Source organism: Bufo gargarizans, chromosome 9 (assembly GCF_014858855.1).
Source record: "Bufo gargarizans isolate SCDJY-AF-19 chromosome 9, ASM1485885v1, whole genome shotgun sequence".
Lineage (NCBI taxonomy): Eukaryota > Metazoa > Chordata > Amphibia > Anura > Bufonidae > Bufo > Bufo gargarizans.
In genome coordinates this window covers 145048359-145073528 of record NC_058088.1, presented here as the reverse complement: position 1 = coordinate 145073528, position 25170 = coordinate 145048359, and the positions used below count along the sequence as shown (strand labels likewise).

Genomic DNA, 25170 nt, shown 5'->3' with positions numbered 1-25170 from the left:
TAAAGATGGGTCGTGGCTGGGTCTTCCAACATGACAATGACCCAAAGCACACAGCCAGGATAACCAAGGAGTGGCTCTGTAAGAAGCATATCAAGGTGCTGGAATGGCCTAGCTAGTCTCCAGGCCTAAATCCAATAGAACATCTTTGGAGGGAGCTGCAACTCCATGTTGCTCAGTGATAGCCCCAAAACCTGACAGATCTAGAAAAGATCTGTGTGGAGGAGTGGGCCAAAATTCCTGCTGCAGTATGTGCAAACCTAGTCAAGAACTATAGTAAATGTTTGACCTCTTCTATTGCAAACAAAAGGTTCTGTACCAAATATTAACACTGATTTTCTCAGGTGTTCAAATACTTATGTTCAGCAGTGCAAGACAAATAAATTCTTTAAAAATCTTACAATGTGACTTCCTTACAATTTGACTTCCTTACAATGGACTGCACCTACAATGTGAATTTCAGACCCCTCCATGATTTCTAAGTGGGAGAACTTGCAAAATCACAGGGTGTTCAAATACTTCTGTTCCTCACTGTATGTCTTATATACTAATCATATGTACACACACCTAGCCCATATAGTGCCCACCCCTGAAACAACTCCAAGATACTGTCTTAGCCAATCAGCACAGCCCATTTATAATCTGTAGATATAGTTGTAGAGGTTAACACATTCCTGTAGGTAGCATCCTTGAGTCCAGAGCAGTCCTTCCTCTAAAGAACAAACAGTCTTGCAGAACAGATCACCGCAGACCATTGCTCCCCCCAGGTCTGGAAGCATCAGGCATGGTAACTTGATTCCCAAGATTAAACAGCAGTGTTTATTGTCTGTTTAGCAGATAGGACTTGTCCACCGCGATTGCTTTGTGGGAGAGTTGCTTAGGCATTTATGGCCCAATTCCACTCTGCTGTAAAAGCCTCAAGTCAGGAGTCAATATAACAGAGAGCAAATATATGTTAAAACAAATAAGTTAAAAATATATATATAAAAAATAAAAACTTCAAATCACCCCCTTATGTATTGAGCCATATTCTCCATTTTTTATGATCTGATTATAATGAACTGTGTAAAGTAATTAACACAAAATTAGACAGTATACTGCTACAGATAGATTGGAGGCTTGGGAAGAAAAGTGGCAAATGAAGTTTAACACTGATAAATGTAAGTTTATACACATGGTAAGGGAAAATATGAGTCACCAATATATACTAAATGTAAAACCCTTGGTAACTCTGGCATAGAAAGGGACTTAATTGTAGCAACTAGTTTTAGGCTGCTGCTGCCAAGGCCAACAAGATTATGGGTTGCATCAAAATGGGCATAGATGCATGTAACACAGTTCTGTTAATTTACAAATCACTTGTCAGACTGCACCTGGAGTATTGTGTATAATTCTGGGTTTCTGTGAACAGACATATTAAAGCTGGAGAGGGTTAAGAGAAGGGCAACTAAATTAACAACTGGAATGAGTGAACTACACTTCCCAGAAAGATTATCAAAATCAGGGTTATTAAGTTTAGAAAAAAGATGAGAGGTGATCTAATAACCATGTATAAATATGTAAAGTCGTGGCCAAAAGTTTTGAGAATTACAAAAATATTGGAAATTGGAAAAGTTGCTGCTTAAGTTTTTATATATAGCATATACTCCAGAATGTTATGAAGAGTGATCAGATGAATTGCATAGTCCTTCTTTGCTATGAAAATTAACTTAATCCCCAAAAAACTTTCCACTGCATTTCATTGCTGTCATTACAGGACTTGCTGAGATCATTTCAGTAATCGTCTTGTCAACTCAGGTGAGAATGTTGACGAGCACAAGGCTGGAGATCATTATGTCAGGCTGATTGGGTTAAAATGGCAGACTTGACTTGTTAAAAGGAGGGTGATGCTTGAAATCATTGTTCTTCCATTGTTAACCATGGTGACCTGCAAAGAAATGCGTGCAGCCATCATTGCATTGCATAAAAATTGCTTCACAGGCAAGGATAATGTGGCTACTAAGATTGTACCTTAATCAACAATCATCAAGAACTTCAAGGAAAGAGGTTCAATTATTGTTAAGAAGGCTTCAGGGCGTCCAAGAAAGTCCAGCAAGCGCCAGGATCGTCTCCTAAAAGAGGATTCTGCTGCGGGATCGGAGTGCCACCAGTGCAGAGCTTGCTCAGGAATGGCAGCAGGCAGGTGTGAGCGCATCTGCACGCACAGTGAGGCGAAGACTTTTGGAAGATGGCCTGATGTCAAGTAGGGCAGCAAGGAAGCCACTTCTCTCCAAAAAAAAACATCAGGGACAGATTGATCTTCTGCAGAAAATATGGTGAATGGACTGCTGAGGACTGGGGCAAAGTCATATTCTCCGATGAAGCCTCTTTTCGATTGTTTGGGGCATCGGGTAAAAAGCTTGTCCGGAGAAGAAAAGGTGAGTGCTACCATCAGTCCTGTGTCATGCCAACAGTAAAGCATCCTGAGACCATTCATGTGTGGGGTTGCTTCTCATCCAAGGGAGTGGGCTCACTCACAATTTTGCCCAAAAACACAGCCATGAATAAAGAATGGTACCAAAACACCCTCCAACAGCAACTTCTTCCAACAATCCAACAACAGTTTAGTGAAGAACAATGCATTTTCCAGCACGATGGAGCACCGTTCCATAAGGCAAAAGTGATAACTAAGTGGCTCGCGGATCAAAACGTTGACTTTTAGGTCCATGGCTTGGAAACTCCCCAGATCTTAATCCCATTGAGAACTTGTGGTCAATCCTCAAGAGGCGGGTGGACAAACAAAAACCCACTAATTCTGACAAACTCCAAGAAGTGATTATGAAAGAATGGGTTGCTATCAGTCAGAAATTGGCCCAGAAGTTGATTGAGAGCATGCCCAGTGGAATTGCAGAGGTCCTGAAAAAGAAGGGCCAACACTGCAAATACTGACTCTTTGCATAAATGTCATGTAATTGTCGATAAAAGCCTTTGAAACGTATGAAGTGCGTGTAATTATATTTCACTACATCACAGAAACAACTGAAACACAGATCTAAAAGCAGTTTAGCAGCAAACTTTGTGAAAACTAATATTTATGTCATTCTCAAAACTTTTGGCCACGACTGTATTAGGACGGAGCAAAACAGAATGCCTCTTAAAGGCTTCCGTTTTGTATTCAAGTGCTGCGCCATCAAATCACAGCCATGCCAATACTAGGCTTTACTGTGATGGATTCCAAGTGCCCACAGCTAAAAAGCTTGTTAATTGGCTACTTTGCAGCCTTTCAACCAACTTTATTCAGAATCTGAACAACAAACCTGAACGCAGACTTCCGCAATAAAGTCTGTGTTCGAGTTCTGGTGCCCGAATCCTCGATATTCATTACAAATCCAACCTTTACTGTTCGGTTTCACTCATCCCTAACTATTAAAAAAGGTTTCAAGACAAAACATTTCTAAAACCATCAATGTACACTTGTGCTCTGAAAGTGGACACTATTTATGTAATTTATCTACTGGCTGGGCCCACCCCTAGGCTTCAAAAGACTGGAGCGCATTTTGGATTTTGGCTGCCTATTTTTCTATTGCTGGTTCTATGGCACTGTACTGCCAGAAAAATCTTGTACAGTGCCAAAATGTTACAAGCCCCTTCAAAGTGACTTTTAAGGCATCTAAGATATTCATATTGTGGAAATTTGGACATTTTAAGTTTTATTTTGTTTGTTTGCATGAAAAAATATGTGTGCGTTTGTATATTTTACACAGAAAACTGCTATACAAAATATAGCTAAAACAAATACCTATATTTTCAAAATAAAAAAATGTGTGTATGGTTGTATATTTTACACACACAAATTTCACTATACTATTGCTAAAATTAAGAAATATATATAAATATAATAAATGTATATTTATTTAATTTTTTTATGAACAAAAAAGGGTCTGGATATTATTATGGTTTTGTACGTAGTCTGCTATACTATTGCTAGTGCTGATAACTATTACTATGACTTAAAAACAAAAATCTGTACTTATTTTTATTAATTAATTAATTTTTTTAAATTTAAATATATTTTTTTTAAGTACATTAACCCACAGTCAATGCAGAAGAAGTTAAAGGGGTATTCCGGTTACCATAAATATAACATATGTTTTAGACTAATGGTGAAGAACAATGCATTTTCCAGCACTATGGAGCACCGTTCCATAAGGCAAAAGTGATAACTAAGTGGCTCGGGGACCAAAATGTTGACATTTTGGGTCCATGGCCTGGAAACTCCCCAGATCTTAATTCCATTGAGAACTTGTGGTCAATCCTCAAGAGGCGGGTGGACAAACATAAACCCACTAATTCTGACAAACTCCAAGAAGTGATTATGAAAGAATAGGTTGCTATTAGTCAGGAATTAGCCCAAAAGTTGATTGAGAGCATGGCCAGTCGAATTGCAGAGGTCCTGAAAAAGAAGGGCCAACACTGCAAATACTGACTCTTTGCATAAATGTCATGTAATTGTCGATAAATGCCTTTGAAACGTATGAAGTGCGTGTAATTATATTTCACTACATCACAGAAACAACTGAAACACAGATCTAAAAGCAGTTTAGCAGCAAACTTTGTGAAAACTAATATTTGTGTCATTCTCAAAACTTTTGGCCACGACTGTATATCTTTCCCATCATCTATTTATATCCAAGACTGTGAAGAGGGGACAAACTCTACATCTAGAGGAAAGAAGGTTTCTTCATCAACACCGAAAAGGGTTCATTACTGTTAGAGCAGTGAGACCATTTTTAACTTTCTGCCAAAGGATATTACATAGTTAATACAGTTGAAAAAAGACATAAGTCCATCAAGTTCATCCAACGGATAGGTGGGTACATGAATCCCAGAAGGAAGTGAGACTCAGATTTCTACACATTCTCTTAAGCATTAATGTAATTTACTTTTAAGAATTCATCTAAACCCTTTTTAAAACTGTCAACTGTTCCTGCTGTGACTATGGCTTGAGGAAGTCTATTCCACAGATTCACAGTTCTTACAGTAAAGAAATTTTGACACTTATGGAGACTGAAGTTTTTCTTCTCCAGTCGAGGCAGTGCCCCTTTGCCTTTTAAGGGCATTTTACATTAAACAGTTTTTCACCAGATTTTTTGTATGGCCCATTTATATATTTGTATAGGTTAATCCTGTCCCTCCTTAGACATATCTTATCAATAAATGTAATTCTTTTAATCTTTCTTCATAACTAAGACCCTCCATGCTCCTTTAGTCGCTCTCCTTTGTATTTTTTCAATTTCCAAAGCCTCCTTTCTATGGACTGGTACCCTGAACTAAACTGCATATTCTAGATGAGGCCGCACCAATGCTTTGTAAAGTGGTAATATAACATCCCTGTCCCGCGAGTCCATGCCTCATTTAATGCAGGACAATATCCTGGTAGCCTTAGAAGCAGCTGATTGACATTGTTTGCTGTTATTTAATCTATGATCTACAACCAAATCTTAAATCCTTCTCTATAAGTGACTCTTCCAGTGTTACATTCCCTAGGACATATGATGCACATACATTGTTACTGCCAAGATACATAACCTTACATTTATCCACATTGAAACTTATTTGCTAAGTTGATGCCCAATCACTCAGAGTGTTCAAATCAGCTTGTAGTTTATGGACATCATCCATAGACTGCACAGTACTACATAGCTTAATGTCATCTGCAAAAATAGAAATGGCACTATTAATCCCATCCTCAATATCATTAATAAATAAATTAAATAATAGAGCACCCAGCACTAAACCTTGGGGCACACCACTTATAACCCCGGACCATTCTGAATAGGAAGCATTGACCACAACTCTCTGGACGCAGCCCTTCAGCCAGTTTTCAATCCAGTTACAGACTATACTTTCCAAGCCTAAAGACATTATTTTACCTATTAAATGTCTATGAGGGAAAGTATCAAAAGCCTTTGCAAAATCCAGTAACACTACATCCACAGCTGCCCCTCTGTCCAGGCTTCTACTTAATTCCTCATAAAAACAAATCAGGTTAGTCTGACAACTTCTGTCCTTGGTAAACCCATGTTGGTTATTACTTATGATATTTACAGTCACATACTCCCTTAAGAGTCCTTCAAACATTTTTCCCAAAACAGAAGTTAAACTAACTGGTCTATATTTACATATAGAGGACCTAGAATTTTTTGGGAATATGGGCACCACATTTGCCTTGCGCCACTTGGCATTGTACCAATGCCTAGAGAATCTTTAAAAATTATAAACAAGGGCACCGCAATGACTGAACTGAGCTCTTTAAGAACTCTTGGGTGTAATCCATCTGGATCCGGAGACTTGTTCACATTTACCTTATTTAGCTTAGCTTGGACCATATCTACAGTCAGCCAATTAAGTATATTACTGGATGTACTAACAGACATGGAACCACATATATAACTTCCTTTCTCTTCTTCTGAATATACAGAGCTAAAATTTTTTTTACTAACTCTGCCTTTTCCTTATCTTTAGTGACTAACACCCCTTTACCCTTATTTAGGGACCTACCTGTTCAGACCTTGTTTTTAAAGCAATTATATGTCACGGATCAGTGGGTGTGAACCCACTGTGCCACTAACTGGCTATACTCTGGAGGAGCGTGTCTAAGCAACTACCTGGTTTTCACTAGAGCCTCAGATGGAGAGGATAGACTTGAGCCAGTAGGGTAGTTGCCAGGGGCTACTCCAGAGCAATCCTCGAGTCAGAGGCAGCTTGTCCAGGAGGACCAGGAGATACCTGGGTAGGTACCAGAAGTACACGCATAGTCAGGCAAGCGGGGTCGTTAGCAGGAGCAACAGTGCAGTACCGAAGGACGAGGCAGAGGAGTAGTCAGACAGGCAAAAGGTCAGGACAGGCGGCACACGTACAGGTCAGGCAATCTGGGTCGGCAACAGGAGAGATAGGGCAAGCAGGCAGGGATCAGACGATAAGCAGAGTCCAGGAACCAAGTATAAATCAGGAGCACACGACAGTATCAGGAACTAGCAAACTAAAGGACCTTGACATTGAGGCATCAGGGAAGAGGGCTGAGCCACTTAAATACCTGCAGGAAAGCCAGAGTTGGTCAGGGAGGTCATCTGACCTAACCCAGACAGCCCAGAGAGTGATGGGCTCGGCCCTTAGAGCAGCGTAACACGAATCCAGCACACCTCATGCTGTGTCTAGGGCTGAGTGGGAGCTATGGAGTGGAATCCTCAAAAGCAATACCATCAACAGAAACAAACCCCAGAACCGCAGTGGTGAAATGGGAAGCACCGACCACAGGTCATCGCTGAGCATGGTGCCCGGGACTCCGGCGATAAGCGGGGGAACAGCGGCGTACAGGAGCCACTGTTACAGTACTCCACCTTACACCCCCTTTTCTTGAGTCCATGATGGGAGAAGAACCTTTTTATCAGGTCCGGAGCATGAATATTCTCCTCTGGCTTCCAAGACCTCTCTTCCGGACTGAAGCCCTTTCAATCCACCAGGTAGTACAGTAGCAAATGTTGTGCCCCTTCACAAGAAAGGTAGTAGGGAGGAATTGGGAATCAACAAGGTAAAAGAGGCAAGACTATTGAAGAAAAACTGCTACAAGAGGACATAGTTTTAAATTAGAGGGGCAAAGTTTTAAAGTAATATCAGGAAGTATTACTTTACTGAGAGAGTAGTGGATGCATAATATAGCCTTCCTGCAGAAGTGGTAGCTGCAAATACAGTGAAGGAGTTTAAGCATGCATGGGATAGGCATAAGGCCATCCTTCATATAAGATAGGGCCAGGGGCTATTCATAGTATTCAGTATATTGGGCAGACTAGATGGGCCAAATGGTTCTTATCTGCCAACACATTCTATGTTTCTATGTAGTAGAGTTAACACACATGCTTTATTAGACTTGTTATCTAAACTAAATGCATTAGGCAAATACCTTCGATTGGTTTTCAATGGCTTTTGTTTCAAGATAACGCGATGAGTTAAGAAATTTGAGTTAAGAGTTTGTGTGTTAACCCTGCTACATCTGTAGGTTTTCGTATCATGTTTCCTGAAGTCCAAGATTTCTTTGACCTCCAATGTCTCTTCCGAGTCTTCAGACACCAGAGTCGCCGTAGACGGAGCTGTAGAGAAGCGGTTAAGGACTACCAGTTTGAGCAAGGATACATGGAAGGTATTGGGGACACGAAGAGAGAGAGGTAGCCGTAACTTATAGGTGACTTCATTGATCTTTTTCACAACTACGAAGGGTCCCAGGAACTTAGGGACAAACTTGAAACTAGGAACCCTTAAACGGATGTTTCTGGAGGAGAGCCATACCTTATCTCCTGGCGAGAACTCAGGCGACTTTCTTCTTTTCCTGTCTGTATTCGTATTCATGCGGGTTACTGCTTTATTGATGCAAATTTTGGTATCCTGCCAGATCTTTAAAAAAAAATCCCTAAAAGAGGAATCCACCGCTGGTACCCCAGAAGATATAGGAACAGGGAGAGGAGTACAAGGATGCTGTCCAATAACGACAAAGAAAGGAGATGACCCCTTGGACTCATTAGTATGGTTATTGTAGGAGAACTCTGCCCAAGGTAACAATTGTACCCAGTTATCGTGTTGAGCTGAAACAAAATGCCGAAGGTAATTCCTAAATATCTAATTGACCCGTTCTACTTACCCATTTGTTTGGGGGTGATAACCGGAGGATAAGTCTAGGTCAACTTCTAGCAGTCGGCAAAGAGCTCTCCAGAGCTTGGAGTTAAACTGGACTCCCCGATCGAAAAAATTATGCCCCGGTAAACCATGCAGACGGAATATATGTTTCTCAAACAGTTTAGCAAGTTCCGCAGCCGAGGGCAATCCAGTCAAAGGAACGAAGTGTGCCATCTTGGAGAAATGGTCCACGACCACCCATATCCCATTACATCCGTCTGAAGAGGGCAGATCTGTAATAAAGTCCATGGTAATGTGTTGCCATGGAGAATCAGGAACAGGTAGCGGTAGCAACAGACCAGGCGGTTTGCTCCTGGAGATTTTATTATAATAATTATGCACATCCTTGGATAATGTGGGCCACCAGTAGTGGCAAGACACCAGTTCTGTGGTCTTGCGAATATCTGGGTGACCGGCCAGTATGGAGTTGTGGCCCCACGTTAGGATATGTTTCCTTTTGGTAGATGGCACAAATGTTCTCCCGGGAGGAATCTCTCCTACCAGGACAGGAGCCACTGTGATCAAGCGAGCAGGATCTACAATGAATTGGGGCTCCTCCTGCTGGTCTGCAAAATCAAATGACCTAGACAGAGCATCCGCCTTGATGTTTTTATCAGCCGGGCAAAAGTGCAACTCGAAATTGAAACGAGAGAATAAAACGAGAGCCCACCTGGCTTGGTGAGGGTTCAGACGCTGGGCTGCCTGCAGATACGTGAGGTTCTTGTGATCTGTGAATATTATAACTGGATGCTCGGCCTCCTCCAACAGATGACGCCACTCATCCAAGGCAAGTTTTATGGCTAGAATTTCTCTGTTTCTTATACAGGGAGTGCCGAATTGTTAGGCAAGTTGTATTTTTGAGGATTAATTTTATTATTGAACAACAACCATGTTCTCAATGAACCCAAAAAACTCATTAATATCAAAGCTGAATATTTTTGGAAGTAGTTTTTAGTTTGTTTTTAGTTTTAGCTATTTTAGGGGGATATCTGTGTGTGCAGGTGACTATTACTGTGCATAATTATTAGGCAACTTAACAAAAAACAAATATATACCCATTTCAATTATTTATTTTTACCAGTGAAACCAATATAACATCTCAACATTCACAAATATACATTTCTGGCATTCAAAAACAAAACAAAAACAAATCAGTGACCAATGTAGCCACCTTTCTTTGCAAGGACACTCAAAAGCCTGCCATCCATGGATTCTGTCAGTGTTTTGATCTGTTTACCATCAACATTGCATGCAGCAGCAACCACAGCCTCCCAGACACTGTTCAGAGAGGTGTACTGTTTTCCCTCCTTGTAAATCTCACATTTGATGATGGACCACAGGTTCTCAATGGGGTTCAGATCAGGTGAACAAGGAGGCCATGTCATTAGATTTTCTTCTTTTATACCCTTTCTTGCCAGCCACGCTGTGGAGTACTTGGACGCGTGTGATGGAGCATTGTCCTGCATGAAAATCATGTTTTTCTTGAAGGATGCAGGCTTCTTCCTGTACCACTGCTTGAATAAGGTGTCTTCCAGAAACTGTCAGTAGGACTGGGAGTTGATCTTGACTACATCCTCAACCCGAAAAGGCCCCACAAGCTCATCTTTGATGATACCAGCCCAAACCAGTACTCCACCTCCACCTTGCTGGCGTCTGAGTCGGACTAGAGCTCTCTGCCCTTTACCAATCCAGCCACGGGCCCATCCATCTGGCCCATCAAGACTCACTCTCATTTCATCAGTCCATACAACCTTAGAAAAATCAGTCTTGAGATATTTCTTGGCCCAGTCTTGACGTTTCAGCTTGTGTGTCTTGTTCAGTGGTGGTCGTCTTTCAGCCTTTCTTACCTTGGCCATGTCTCTGAGTATGGCACACCTTGTGCTTTTGGGCACTCCAGTGATGTTGCAGCTCTGAAATATGGCCAAACTGGTGGCAAGTGGCATCTTGGCAGCTGCACGCTTGACTTTTCTCAGTTCATGGGCAGTTATTTTGCGCCTTGGTTTTTCCACACGCTTCTTGCGACCCTGTTGACTATTTTGAATGAAACGCTTGATTGTTCGATGATCACGCTTCAGAAGCTTTGCAATTTTAAGAGTGCTGCATCCCTCTGCAAGATATCTCACTATTTTTGACTTTTCTGAGCCTGTCAAGTCCTTCTTTTGACCCATTTTGCCAAAGGAAAGGAAGTTGCCTAATAATTATGCACACCTGATACAGGGTGTTGATGTCATTAGACCACACCCTTTCTCATTACAGAGATGCACATCACCTAATATGCTTAATTGGTAGTAGGCTTTCGAGCCTATACAGCTTGGAGTAAGACAACATGCATAAAGAGGATGATGTGGTCAAAATACTAATTTGCCTAATAATTCTGCACTCCCTGTACAGTAATTCCTCTCAGCCGGTGAGAAGAGTTTGGAGGAGAACCCAGAGGTAAACATCTTGACCTTTTAATCTCTCTGTAAAAGAACAGCACCGGCTCATATGGAGGAGGTGTCCACTTCTAGAAAGAATTTGCAGGAGACATCAGGGTGATGCAGAACCGGTGTGGAAGCAAAGGACTTCTTTAATTGGACGAAGGCGGCCTCTGGCTCTGGAGTCCAGTCCTTGGCATTCACGACTTTCCTAGTAAGAGTGGAGATCGGAGATGAATTGCCGAATGAAATTAACGCATCCCAGGAAGTGCGGTATAGCCCGAAGACCCTGTGTGCGGGGCCAGTCCATTACTGCCTTCATCTTTTCAGGATTCATCTGCAACCCGGTATCCGAGATGACGTTTCCGAGAAAAATAATTTCTCCAGTTTGGCGTAAAGACGATTTTCTCTCAACCGCTGTAATACTAAAAGTACATACTTCCGATGAGTGGTTAAATCCAGGGAATAGATCAGTATATTGTCCAGATACACTATTACACAGACATAAAGCAGATCCCGGAAGATGTTGTTTTCCAACTCCTGCAATACCGCGGGAGCATTGCACAACATGACGATATACTCGTAGTGTCCGTCACGAGTGTTAAAAGTAGTCTTCCACTCATCGCCCTTTCAAATGCTGATAAGATTATATGCACCGCGCAGGTCAAATTTAGTAAAGACCTTAGCTCCCCGAATCCTGCGAAGAGATCTGAGATTAGCGGGTATTGGTTCTTGATTGTGACCTTATTCAGACCACGATAGTCAATACAGGGCCGTATGGATCCAACCTTTTTTTTGCACATAGAAGAACCCGGCTGGTGAAGTCGATTTCCGGATAAACCCCCTCTCGAGATTTTCCTTAATGTACTCATACATCGCTTGGGTCTCAGGAAGTGAGAGGGGGTAGACTTGACCAAAAGGAGAAGTGGCATCAGGCAGAAGGTTGATCGGACAATCATACAGACGATGAGGAGGCAGGGTCTCCGCTTCTTTCTTGCTGAAAACATCTGCAAAACTGATGTACTGCAGCGGGAGTTCAGGCAGGTCTACTATTACAGTAGGCGAGGAAGCAGGTCGGAACTCCATTAGACAGGTGGAATTACAGGATGATCTCCAGAATAGAATCTGACTGGAGTTTCAGTCCAGAACTGGAGAGTGCTGACACAGCCAGGGAAGTCTGAGGATAACCGGATTCACGGATGCTAGCAGCACGTAGAAGGAAATCATCTCAGAATGCAGAACCCCAATTTGCAGCTTGAGGGGCATAGTCACAGAGGGCACTGGTTCAGGGAGTGCCAGTCCATTAACGGAGGCCACTGGCAGAGGGCTTTCAAGATGGATAGTAGGAAGCTGGAATTGATGGACCAGAGCTTGCTGAATGAAATTACCAGCCGGCCCAGATTCTAGGAATGCAGGCACAAATAGCATGGCTCCCTTGTGCGAGAGAACAAAGTTTCAGAGAGGATTTTATTTGTCTAGGACCACCTCTCCAACAGATCCTAGACAATGACGTTTTCACGGCTTCAGGAGGCAATTAAGCACAAAGTAGGCCTTGACTCCACAATACAGACACAGGTTCTCTGCTTTGCAGCGTAAACATTCTTGGTCAGACAATCAAAGGCGCTCTATTTGCATGGGCTCTTCATGTGGTATGGACACTAAAAGAAGGACCGGCCTCTGGAAGGATGGAGTCAAATAAGGTGGCCTTCTTGTGCATGCAAACTCCTTAGAACATTCCCTGAAAAGCATATCTATCCTTGTGGCAAAGGTGATCAGGTAATTCAGAGTAGATGGAAAGTCGCGACCAGCAAATTCATCCTTAATCCGGTCAGAGAGACCTTCCAAGAACATCGCTAGTTGAGCCTCATTGTTCCATGCAAGTTCGGCAGCCCAGGTAGGACACTGGATGGCGTTCTAACCCACAGACGAGGAACCCTGTCGTAGACGCAGCAGAGCTGATGCAGCGGAGGATGTGCGGCCGGGTTCTTCAAAGACAAGCCGAAAAGTAGCCAGGAAAGACTGCAGATTAGTGGTCTCTGGACCTACATGTTCCCAAATAGGATTTTCCCATGCAAGTGCCTCAGCAGACAGCAGGGACACAATGAAGGCAACCTTGGACAGCTCAGTAGGAAACTTCTGCCCATGCAACTGAAAGTGGATCAGGCACTGGTTCAGGAATCCGTGACAGGTCTTTGGATCTCAAACAAAGTGTGATGCCAGTGGGAGTTGCACACTGGCGGTACACAAATCTGGATTCACTTCGGTGGGAATTGTAGGAGAAGCAGCGACTGGCGACCATGCAGTAGCTGGAGAAGAGACGGCATCCAGATGAGCAGCAACATTTTGTATGAAGTGCATCATGACATCCTGACGTTCGCTCTGGCGCCTCACTTCATGAAATAATTCCTGAACAACAGGCTTGGAGTAACCAGCAGGCTCCATGGCCTCAGTGTACTGTCACGGATTAGCGGGTGTGAACCCATTGTGCCACTGACTGACTATACTCTGGAGGGGCGTGTATAAGCAATTACCTGGTTTTCTCTAGAGCCTCAGATGGTGAGGATAGACTTGACCCTGTAGGGTAGTTGCCAGGGACTACTCCAGAGCAATCCCCGAGTCAGAAGCAGCTGGTCCAGGAGATACCTGGGTAGGTACTAGAATTACACACATAGTGAGGCAGGTGGGGTCGTTACCAGGAGCAAAAGTGCAGTACCGAAGAATGAGGCAGAGGTGTAGTCAGACAGGCAAAAGGTCAGGGCAGATAGCACAGGTCCAGGTCAGGCAATCCGAGTCGGCAACAGGAGAGACAAGGCAAGCGGGCAGGGATCAGACGACAAGCAGAGTCCAGGAACCAATTATAAATCAGGAGCTTACGACAATATCAGGGATTAGCAAACTAAAGGACCTTGACAATGAGCCATCTGGGAAGAGGTATGAGCCTTAAATACCTGCAGGAAAGCCAGGGTTGGTCAGCGAGGTCACCTGACCTAACCCACACAGCCTAGGGAATGATATGCTCCGCCCTTAGAGCAGTGTGACATGAAACCAGCCAACCTCATGCTGTGTCCAGGGCTGAGTGGAAGCTGTGGAGCGGAATCTTCAAAACCAACAGAAACAAAGCTCTGGACCGCAGAGGTGAAATGTGAAGCACCAACCACAGGTCACCGCTAAGCGGGGCACCTGGGACCATTGCAATAAGCGGGGGAATAGCGGCGTACAGCAGCTGCTGTTACATTATATATATATACAAACCGGATTCCCAAAAAGTTGGGACACTAAACAAATTGTGAATAAAAACTGAATGCAATGATGTGGAGATGGCAAATGTCAATATTTTATTTGCAATAGAACGTAGATGACAGATCAAAAGTTTAATCCGAGTAAATGTATAATTTTAAAGGAAAAATACATTGATTCAAATTTTCACGGTGTCAACAAATCCCCAAAAAGTTGGGACAAGTAGCAATAAGAGGCTGGAAAAAGTAAATTTGAGCATAACGAAGAGCTGGAAGACCAATTAACACTAATTAGGTCAATTGGCAACATGATTGGGTATAAAAAGAGCTTCTCAGAGTGGCAGTGTCTCTCAGAAGCCAAGATGGGTAGAGGATCACCAATTCCCACAATGTTGCGCAGAAAGATAGTGGAACAATATCAGAAAGGTGTTACCCAGCGAAAAATTGCAAAGACTTTGCATCTATCATCATCAACTGTGAATAACATCATCCGAAGATTCAGAGAATCTGGAACGATCTCTGTGCGTAAGGGTCAAGGCCGTAAAACCATACTGGATGCCCGTGATCTCCGGGCCCTTAAACGACACTGCACCACAAATGCTACTGTAAAGGAAATCACAGAATGGGCTCAGGAATACTTCCAGAAACCATTATCAGTGAACACAATCCACTGGGCCATCCGCCGTTGCCAGCTGAAACTCTACAGTGCAAAGAAGAAGCCATTTCTAAGCAAGATCCACAAGCTCATGTGTTTTCACTGGGCCAGGGATCATTTAAAATGGAGTGTGGCAAAATGGAAGACTGTTCTGTGGTCAGACGAGTCATGATTCGAAGTTCTTTTTGGAAATCTGGGACGCCATGTCATCCGGACCAAAGAGGACAAGGACAACCCAAGTTGTTATCAATGCTCAGTTCAGAAGCCTGCATCTCTGATGGTATGGGGTTGCATGAGTGCGTGTGGCATGGGCAGCTTGCAAGTCTGGAAAGGCACCATCAATGCAGAAAAATATATTCAGGTTCTAGAACAACATATGCTCGCATCCAGACGTCATCTCTTTCAGGGAAGACCCTGCATTTTTCAACAAGATAATGCCAGACCACATTCTGCATCAATCACAACATCATAGCTGCGTAGGAGAAGGATCCGGGTACTGAAATGGCCAGTCTGCAGTCCAGATTGTTCACCTATAGAGAGCATTTGGCGCATCATAAGGAGGAAGGTGCAACAAAGAAGGCCCAAGACGATTGAACAGTTAGAGGCCTGTATTAGACAAGAAAGGGAGAGCATTCCTATTTCTAAACTTGAGAACCTGGTCTCCTCGGTCCCCAGACGTCTGTTGAGTGTTGTAAGAAGAAGGGGAGATGCCACACAGTGGTGAAAATGGCCTTGTCCCAACTTTTTGGGGATTTGTTGACACCATGAAATTCTGATTCAACATATTTTTCCCTTAAAATGGTACATTTTCTCAGTTTAAACTTTTGTTCCGTGATTTATGTTCTATTCTGAATAAAATATTAGTTGGCACCTCCACATCATTGCATTCAGTTGTATAGTGTCCCAACTTTTTTGGAATCCGGTTTGTATAAAGAAGTTTTGGGATTTGTTTTGCTCTCTCATTCCAACTGTTCTACATTTGTATTTTTTGCAGATTTAACCTCCTTTTTACAAATGTATTAAGCCCTTTGTAAATTTCAAAGGCTACAGCTGACCCCTCAGATTTGTATTTTTTAAATGCCCTTTTTATTTAATTTATTTCCCTTATTACAGTAGCAGCTATAAGCCATTTTTGCCATTTATACTTGTTACCTAAAGGAATAATTTTTTTGTGCAATTACTCAATGTGTATTTAAAGCACTCCCATTTATCCTCAGTATTATTATGTGACAGTAGCTGCTCCCAGTCTATGCCCTAAAATGCTGCCCTCAACCTTTTTAAAATTCAGTGTTTTTGCTCTACCAGCCACAGTTTGCTTCTTATAGTTCAGGGGGAATATAATTATATTGTGGTCACTATTACCAAGTGTTTCTTGAACAGTAACATTTCCAACAAGCTCTGCATCATTAGTAGTGTTGATCTAGCACCAAAGTGCTCGGGTGCTGTATGTGAGGGCCTGCTGGTAAGCTGACCCTGTAAAAGATTGTAGGTGAGGGCCTGATGGTGAGCTGACACTCTAAAACATTATATGCGAGGGCCTGACACTGAGCTGACCCTCTAAAAGATTGTAGGTGAGGGCCTGCAGCTGAGCTGACCCTCTAAAAGATTGTCGGTGAGGGTCTACTGGTGAGCTGACCCTCTAAAACATTACATGCAAGGGCCTGCAGATGAGCTGACCTTCTAAAACATTATATGCAAGGCCCTGCAGGTGAGCTGACCCTCTAAAAGATTGTAGGTGAGGGACGGCTGGTGTACTGACCCTCTAAAACAATATATGCGAGGGCCTGCAGGTGAGCTGATCCTCTAAAATATTGTAGGTGAGGACCTGCTGGTGAGCTGACTCTCTAAAACATTACATGCAAGGGCTTGCAGGTGAGATGACTACCTAAAAGATTATAGGTGAGGGCCTACTGGTGAGCTGACCCTCTAAAACATTTTATGCAAAGGCCTGCAGCTGAGCTGACCCTTTAAAAGATTGCAGGTGAGGGCCTGCTGGTGAGCTGACCCTCTAAAACATTATGCAAGGGCTTGCTGGTGAGCTAACCCTCTAAAACTTTGTATGCGACGAGGGCCTGCAGGTGAGCTGACCCTCTACAAGATTAGGAGCAAGGGCCTGCAGGGGAGCTGACCCTCTAAAAGATTGAGGGTGAGGGCCTGCTGGTGGGCTGACCCTCTAAAACATTATATGCGAGGGCCTGCAGCTGAGATGACCCTCTAAAAGATTGTAGGTGAGGGCCTACTAGTGAGCTGACCCTCTAAAACATTACATGCGAGGGCCTGCAGGTGAGCTAACCTTCTAAAACATTATATGCAAGGGCCTGCAGGTGAGCTGACCCTCTAAAAGATTGTAGGTGAGGGGCTGCTGGTGAGCTGACCCTCTAAAACATTATATGCAAGGGCCTGCTGGTGAGCTGACCCTCTAAAATATCGTAGGTGAGGGCCTGCTGGTGAGCTGACCCTCTAAAACATTACATGCAAGGGCCTGCAGGTGAGCTGACCCTCTAAAATATTGTAGGTGAGGGCCTGCTGGTGAGCTGACCCTCTAAAACATTATATGCGAGGGCCTGCAGGTGAGCTGACACTCTAAAAGATTGTAGTGGAGGGCCTACTGCTGAGCTGACCCTTTAAAACATTACATGCAAGGGCCTACAGGTGAGCTGACCCTCTATAAGATTGTAGGTGAGGGCCTGCTGGTGAGCTGACCTCTAAAACATTATATGCGAGGGCCTGCAGGTGAGCTGACCCTCTAAAAGATTGTAGTGGAGGGCCTACTGCTGAGTTGACCCTCTAGAACATTACATGCAAGGCCTATAGGTGAGCTGACCCTGTAAAAGATTGTAGGTGAGGGCCTGCTAGGGAGCTGACCCTCTAAAACATTATATGCGAGGGCCTACAGGTGAGCTGACCCCTTTAAAATATTGTAGGTGAGGGCTGCTGGTGAGCTGACCCTCTAAAACATTATATGCGAAGGCCTGCAGGTGAGCTGACCCTCTAAAATATTGTAGGTGAGGGGCTGCTGGTGAGCTGACTCTCCAAAACATTACATGCAAGGGCCTGCAGGTGAGCTGACCACCTAAAAGATTATAGGTGAGGGCCTACAGGTGAGCTGAACCTCTAAAACATTTTATGCAAGGGCCTGCAGCTGAGCTGACCCTTTAAAAGATTGCAGGTGAGGGCCTGCTGGTGAGATGACCCTCTAAAACATTATATGTGAGGGCCTGCAGCTGAGCTGACCCCTTTAAAATATTGTAGGTGAGGGCTACTGGTGAGCTGACCCTCTAAGACATTATATGCGAGGGCCTGCAGGTGAGCTGACTCTCTAAAAGAATGTAGGTGAGGGCCTGCTGGTGAGCTGACCCTCTAAAATATTATGCGAGGGCCTGCTGGTAAGCTGACCCTCTAAAACATTATATGAAAGGGCCTGCAGGTGAGCTGACCCCCTAAAAGAATGTAGGTGAGAGCCTGCTGGTGAGCTTACCCTCTAAAACTTTATATGCGAGGGCCTGCAGGTGAGATGACCCTCTAAAATATTGTAGGTGAGGGCTGCTAGTGAGCTGACCCTCTAAAACATTATATGCGAGGGCCTGCAGCTGAGCTGACCCTATAAAAGATTGTAGGTGAGGGCCTGCTGGCGAGTTGACCGTCTAAAACATTATATGCGAGGGCCTGATGCCGAGCTGACCCTCTAAAAGATTGTAGCTGAGGGACTGCTGGTGAGCTGACCCTCTAAAACATATGCAAGAGCCTGCAGGTCAACTAACCCTATAAAATATTGTAGGTGAGAGCCTGCTGGTGAGCTGACCTACTAAAAACTGTAGGTGTTGATGTTGATATGATGAAATAGGAGTAGGACGAGAAAAGGAAGGTTGAACCATATACCTTTTTTGTGTTGGAAGGAGTGAATGGGACTGCAGTGTATTTATAGTGCCTTTATGTTCAGCTGCTTTCCTCTGGTAGAGTAGAGAAGTTAGGGGCAATCCAGGCCTTGATTATATTGATATGAGTCAACCTGTCAGCATTTTTAGGTGACAGGCGAATGCGTTTATCAGTTATTTTGCCCCCAGCAGCAAAAAAACCTGGTATGACAAAACGCTGGCGGCAGTGCAGGACAGCACCCCCGAAGCGTAGAGTGCCAGTTCGTGCCATGTGTCCAGCTTGGACACCCAGTACTTGTAAGGCACAGAGGGATCATTGAGGACGCTGACACGGTCTGCTATGTACTCCTTCACCATCTTCCAAAACTTTTCTCTCCTTGTGACACTAGGCCACGCATCAAGGTGAGGGTGCTGGCGGGGTGTCATGAAACTGTCCCAGGCCTTAGAGAGTATTGCCTTGCATCTGTTGGAACTGCTGTGTGTTCCCCTTGTCTCCCCTTCTCAGTTGGCCAAGGAACTATGTTTTCTGCTGCCAGGGTTGTCAGCTGTAAAATTTTGGAGCAATTTTTCCAAAAGGAATGAGAGATGAGAAGTTATCTTTGTAGTGGGGGTCAACAACCAGTAATCGGTGTTGTCCAAAATGAGTAAAACGCGTGGGTCACGGGAAAGTCAGCCTAAAATAAAGTCAGCCATGTGTGCCAGAGTCCCAACAGGCAAGACTTTGCTGTCATCGTCATCAGGAGGATGACTCTCAATCTCCTCATCCTCTTCCTCCTCTTCTGCCCATCCACGCTGAACAGATGGAATTAAACTTCAATGGGTACTACCTTCTGTAGCGGAGGCAACGTCTCCTGCTCCTCCTCCTCATTCTCCTCTTCCTCCTCCTCATCCTATTTGTGCTGAGAAGACGAACTGAGGGTGGTCTGGATATCACCCTGTGCAATGTCTTTCCCCATTTCCACCTCTTCCACATGCAAAGCGTCGGCCTGAATTGTCACCAGCGAGCATTTGAGTAGACACAGAAGTGGGATGGTGACGCTGATAATAGCGTTATCGCCGCTCACCATCTGTGTTAATTCCTCAAAGTTTCTTAAAACCTCACAGAGGTCAGACATCCATGCCCCACTCCTCGCTTGTTAATAGCGGAAGCTGACTGGAAAGGCGACGACCATGTTGCAGCTGGTATTCCACTACTGCCCTCTGCTGCTCACAAAGCCTGGCCAACATGTGGAATTCGAGCATGTGCTAACATCGCACAACAGTCGGTGAGCTGGCAATTTTAAGTGCTGCTTTAACGTTGACAGACTGGCGGAAGCTGTCGATAACTTGCGGAAATGAGCACACACGTGGCGCACCTTCACCAGTAGCTCAGGCAAATTGGGGTAGGTTTTGAGAAACCGCTGAACCACTGAGTCGAAGACATGGGCTAGGCAAGGGATGTGTGTGAGCTTGCCTAGCTCCAAAGCCTCCACCAAGTTACAAACATTATCAGACACAACCATGCCTGGTTCTAGGTTGAACAGCGAGAGCCATAGCTCAGTCTGGTCTCTTATCCCCTGCCACAGCTCTGCGGCAGTGTGCTGTTTGTCACCTAAGCAGATCAGCTTGGTCAGATGGGTGGCTGGGTATTTGCGCTTGCATTCAAATGCCTGGGGTAAGGACATTTGTACGCTGTGATGGGACACGGAAGTGGATTTGGTCGCTGATAGTGCTTGCGAAGGTAAAGATGCAGGGCGGGAGGCATCTGGGCCTGCACCTTTGATAGGGGATTGGCCAGCACATAACACAGGGGAAGAGGAGGCAGTGGTGTGACCCGCAGACACAGATTGTGCACCCAGGCATTCGGCCCACCTAGTACGGTGCTTTGATGCCATGTGGCGGATTATGCTGGTGGTGGTGAGGTTGCTAGTGTTCATCCCCCTACTCATTTTTGTATGGCACAGGTTTGGAAATTACAATTATTTTGTCGTCTGCACTCTGCACTTCCCTTAAAAAAGCGCCAGACTGCGGAACACCTACCCCTTGGCAAGGGAGATTTCCGCAAGGGTGTGATTCGTAGAACAGTTGCAGGCCTGTTTGGTGCCTTCTCCCTTTTGCCACCCCACTGCCTCTTCCAGCCTGTTGCGGTGCTTCGTATTCCTCCCCCTCTGTACTGCTGTCCTCACTCGGCTTGTCACCTTCCCAGGTTGGGTCAGTGACTTGATCGTCCACCACCTCCTCTTCCACTTCCTCACTCTGCTCATCCTCCTGACTTGTTGACCTAACAATAACCTCAGTTATTGACAACTGAGTCTTATACTCATCATCAACCTCTTGAGACACTAATTGCCTTTGACTTATTGGCAACTGTGTCTTATCATCATCATCTACCTCGTGAAACACTAATTGCCATTCCCTACCATCATCTTCTTGTGACTGTGGAAGCTCAAGAGTTTGGGAATCAGGACACAAGATCTCATGTCCCTCTTCAAGCGGGTTTGTCGAGAGGCCCAAATGAAGAAATGGCGCTGAAAAGAGCTCCTTGGAATATCCGAGTGTGGCATCACTTGTTTGCCAAGACTCTCCATGGTGGGCGGAAGGAGGATCAGGGTGAGGATTGTGTTGACTAGACTCTTGGCTACTGAGACTGGACTTGGTGGAAGACAGGGTAGTGCTTAACCGACTGAAAAGCATTATCTGCCTCAATCCAACTGACCATCTGGTCGCATTAGTCTGACTTCATGAGCGTTGTCCTGCACTGCCCTGCAAACTGGGACATGAAGCTAGGTATCGTGAGTATCTTGTGCTTTGCAAGCAGGCACCGTTTCAACGCGCCCAGGGCCACGGCCTCTGCTTGCACCATCAGCACCACAGACACTTCCCTGTCCCTTACTGCTCGCCTTCTTCATATTAAATCTTATACAGGTCCTTCTAAAAAAAATTGCATATTGTGATAAAGTTCATTATTTTCTGTAATGTACTGATAAACATTAGACTTTCATATATTTTAGATTCATTACACACCAACTGAAGTAGTTCAAGCCTTTTATTGTTTTAATATTGATGATTTTGGCATACAGCTCATGAAAACCCAAAATTCCTATCTCAAAAAATTAGCATATCATGGAAAGGTTCTCTAAACGAGCTATTAACCTAATCATCTGAATCAACTAATTAACTCTAAACACCTGCAAAAGATTCCTGAGGCTTTTAAAAACTCCCAGTCTGGTTCATTACTCAAAACCGCAATCATGGGTAAGACTGCCGATCTGACTGCTGCCCAGAAGGCCATCATTGACACCCTCAAGCAAGAGGGTAAGACACAGAAAGAAATTTCTGAACGAATAGGCTGTTCCCAGAGTGCTGTATCAAGGCACCTCAGTGGGAAGTCTGTGGGAAGGAAAAAGTGTGGCAGAAAATGCTGCACAACGAGAAGAGATGACCGGACCCTGAGGAAGATTGTGGAGAAGGACCGATTCCAGACCTTGGGGGACCTGCGGAAGCAGTGGACTGAGTCTGGAGTAGAAACATCCAGAGCCACCGTGTACAGGCGTGTGCAGGAAATGGGCTACAGGTGCCGCATTTCCCAGGTCAAGCCACTTTTGAACGAGAAACAGCAGCAGAAGCGCCTGACCTGGGCTACAGAGAAGCAGCACTGGACTGTTGCATGTCATTCGGAAATCAAGGTGCCAGAGTCTGGAGGAAGACTGGGGAGAGGGAAATGCCAAAATGTCTGAAGTCCAGTGTCAAATACCCACAGTCAGTGATGGTCTGGGGTGCCATGTCAGCTGCTGGTGTTGGTCCACTGTGTTTTATTAAGGGCAGGGTCAATGCAGCTAGCTATCAGGAGATTTTGGAGCACTTCATGCTTCCATCTGCTGAAAAGCTTTATGGAGATGAAGATTTCATTTTTCAGCACGACCTGGCACCTGCTCACAGTGCCAAAACCACTGGTAAATGCTTTACTGACCATGGTATTACTGTGCTCAATTGGCCTGCCAACTCTCCTGACCTGAACCCCATAGAGAATCTGTGGGATATTGGGAAGAGAAAGTTGAGAGACGCAAGACCCAACACTCTGCATGAGCTTAAGGCCACTATCGAAGCATCCTGGGCCTCCATAACACCTCAGCAGTGCCACAGGCTGATTGCCTCCATGCCACGCCGCATTGAAGCAGTCATTTCTGCAAAAGGATTCCTGCCCAAGTATTGAGTGCATAACTGAACATAATTATTTGAAGGCTGACTTTTTTTGTATTAAAAACACTTTTCTTTTATTGGTCGGATGAAATATGCTAATTTTTTGAGATAGGAAATTTGGGTTTTCATGAGCTGTATGCCAAAATCATCAATATTAAAACATAAAAGGCTTGAACTACTTCAGTTGGTGTGTAATGAATCTAAAATATATGAAAGTCTAATGTTTATCAGTACATTACAGAAAATAATGAACTTTATCACAATATGCTAATTCTTTGAGAAGGACCTGTATATGCCTAAAAGTATGTCACTGTAGCGTAGGATTTGTAAGTGTATGAGCAAAAAAATAAAAAAGGTATTTGGGATGTGCACACATTACACAGGAGAAATACAGCAGATAATGTCGCTGATGTCAGCAGCGGCTAATATAAAATTACAGGGAATGGCACAGATATTTTGTATGTGAAAACATTACACAGGAGATATACCGCAGATAATGTCTCTGATGTCCCCAGCGGCTAATATAAAATTACAGGAATGTCACAGGTATTTTGGATGTGCACACTTTACACAGGAGATGTAGCGCTGCTAATGTCACTGTCCGCAGCGGACACCGTCTATGGAAAAAGTACACTGGATGTCACTGATATCTTTGGGATGCGCACACGTTACACAGGTGAAATACCGCAAATTGCTGATGTCAGCAGCGGCTAATATAAAATTACAGGGAATGTCACAGGTATTTTGGATGTGAAAAAGTTACACAGGAGATGTAGCGCAGCTAATGTCACTGTCCGCAGCGGACACCGTCTACAGAAAAAGTACACTGGATGCCATTGATAGTTTTTGGATGTGAACACGTTACACAGGAGAAATACCGCAGATAATGTCGCTGATGTCAGCAGCGGCTAATATAAAATTACAGGGAATGTCACAGGTATTTTGGATGTCCACATGTTACACAGGAGATGTAGTGCAGTTAATGTTACTGTCCGCAGGATGTTTTAAAAATAGATATTGCTGCCACACACAATAGTCCTTAAAAGGACTTTTGGGTCTGTAAAGTTTTAGAAATTTAGCGCAGTTTGTGATAAAAATATATATTGCTTCTGCTACACGCAACAATAGTCCTAAAAAGGACTATTGGGACTCTGACAAGTTTTTCTGCAGAAAAAAATAATAATTTCACTCCCTTCTCTATCTCTCCCTTCCTCAGCACAGCTCTCCATGACCAACACTGAGCCGAACACATGTCAGCCAATCACTGTAATGCCAGTAACCAACATGGCTACGGCATTACAGTAAAGGGCAGTACTTACGTGCACGTTTATTGGCTGCGTAGCAGCCAACAAACATGTGGGGAGGAGACTCAAGCATGCTCGATCAACACTAATCATTAGAAATTACCGGATCCAACAGAGCATTGCCCCTAGTGGTTGCTTCTACAAACTGGCCAATAAAGTGGCCCTGCAGCAAGTTGAGGAATCTTCTCCCCTTTGCAGTTGAGGCAGAACCATGACCCCAGTGAATTTCTGGGAAGTTAAAATCATTATGACCACTGTACCAGCTTGTGCAGCTTGTGATGGCAAACTCTCTAAAAGAGTTCAAGAGGGGCCTGGATGCATTTCTGGAGTTGAATAATATTACAGGTTATAGTGGGTAATTTACTATCCAGAAATACGCCTATATTACTCGTAATTCTGGTGCAGTCGCAATTCTGGTGCAGAGTGCCGCGCAAAGGTTATTTGTGTTGCAATTTGCGACTTTTCCACGTTTTAGGCATAGAACATGGTCTAAATGTAGCCAGCATGGAAGCTGGCTTACATTTAGACTGGTGCTGGATACGCAGAGTCCTGTCTAAAACACCTGCCTTAATATATTATACCCATAGTTACTAGATTTCTGGAAAATGATTGTTTATCCATGGAGTTATTCTGATTTCCTGCTTGGAAATAGGAAGAAATGTTCAACATGTTAACCTGCAAGTTCATCTAGAGGAAGGCAAAAAAAAAAATAATGTGAAGTAGAAGCCAATTTTCCTCACTTTAGGGGGAAAAAAATCCTTCCCGACTCCAATCAGGCAATCGGAGTAACTCCCTGGATCA

The 25170-nt window shown here is 44.1% G+C and overlaps 1 protein-coding gene across 1 annotated transcript in view; it reads left to right on the top strand.

The window, feature by feature from the left end:
* Positions 1-25170, top strand: part of CNGA2 (cyclic nucleotide gated channel subunit alpha 2) — a 151836-nt gene that overhangs the window by 5542 nt on the left and 121124 nt on the right. The gene's annotated exons all lie outside the window — the stretch shown is intronic.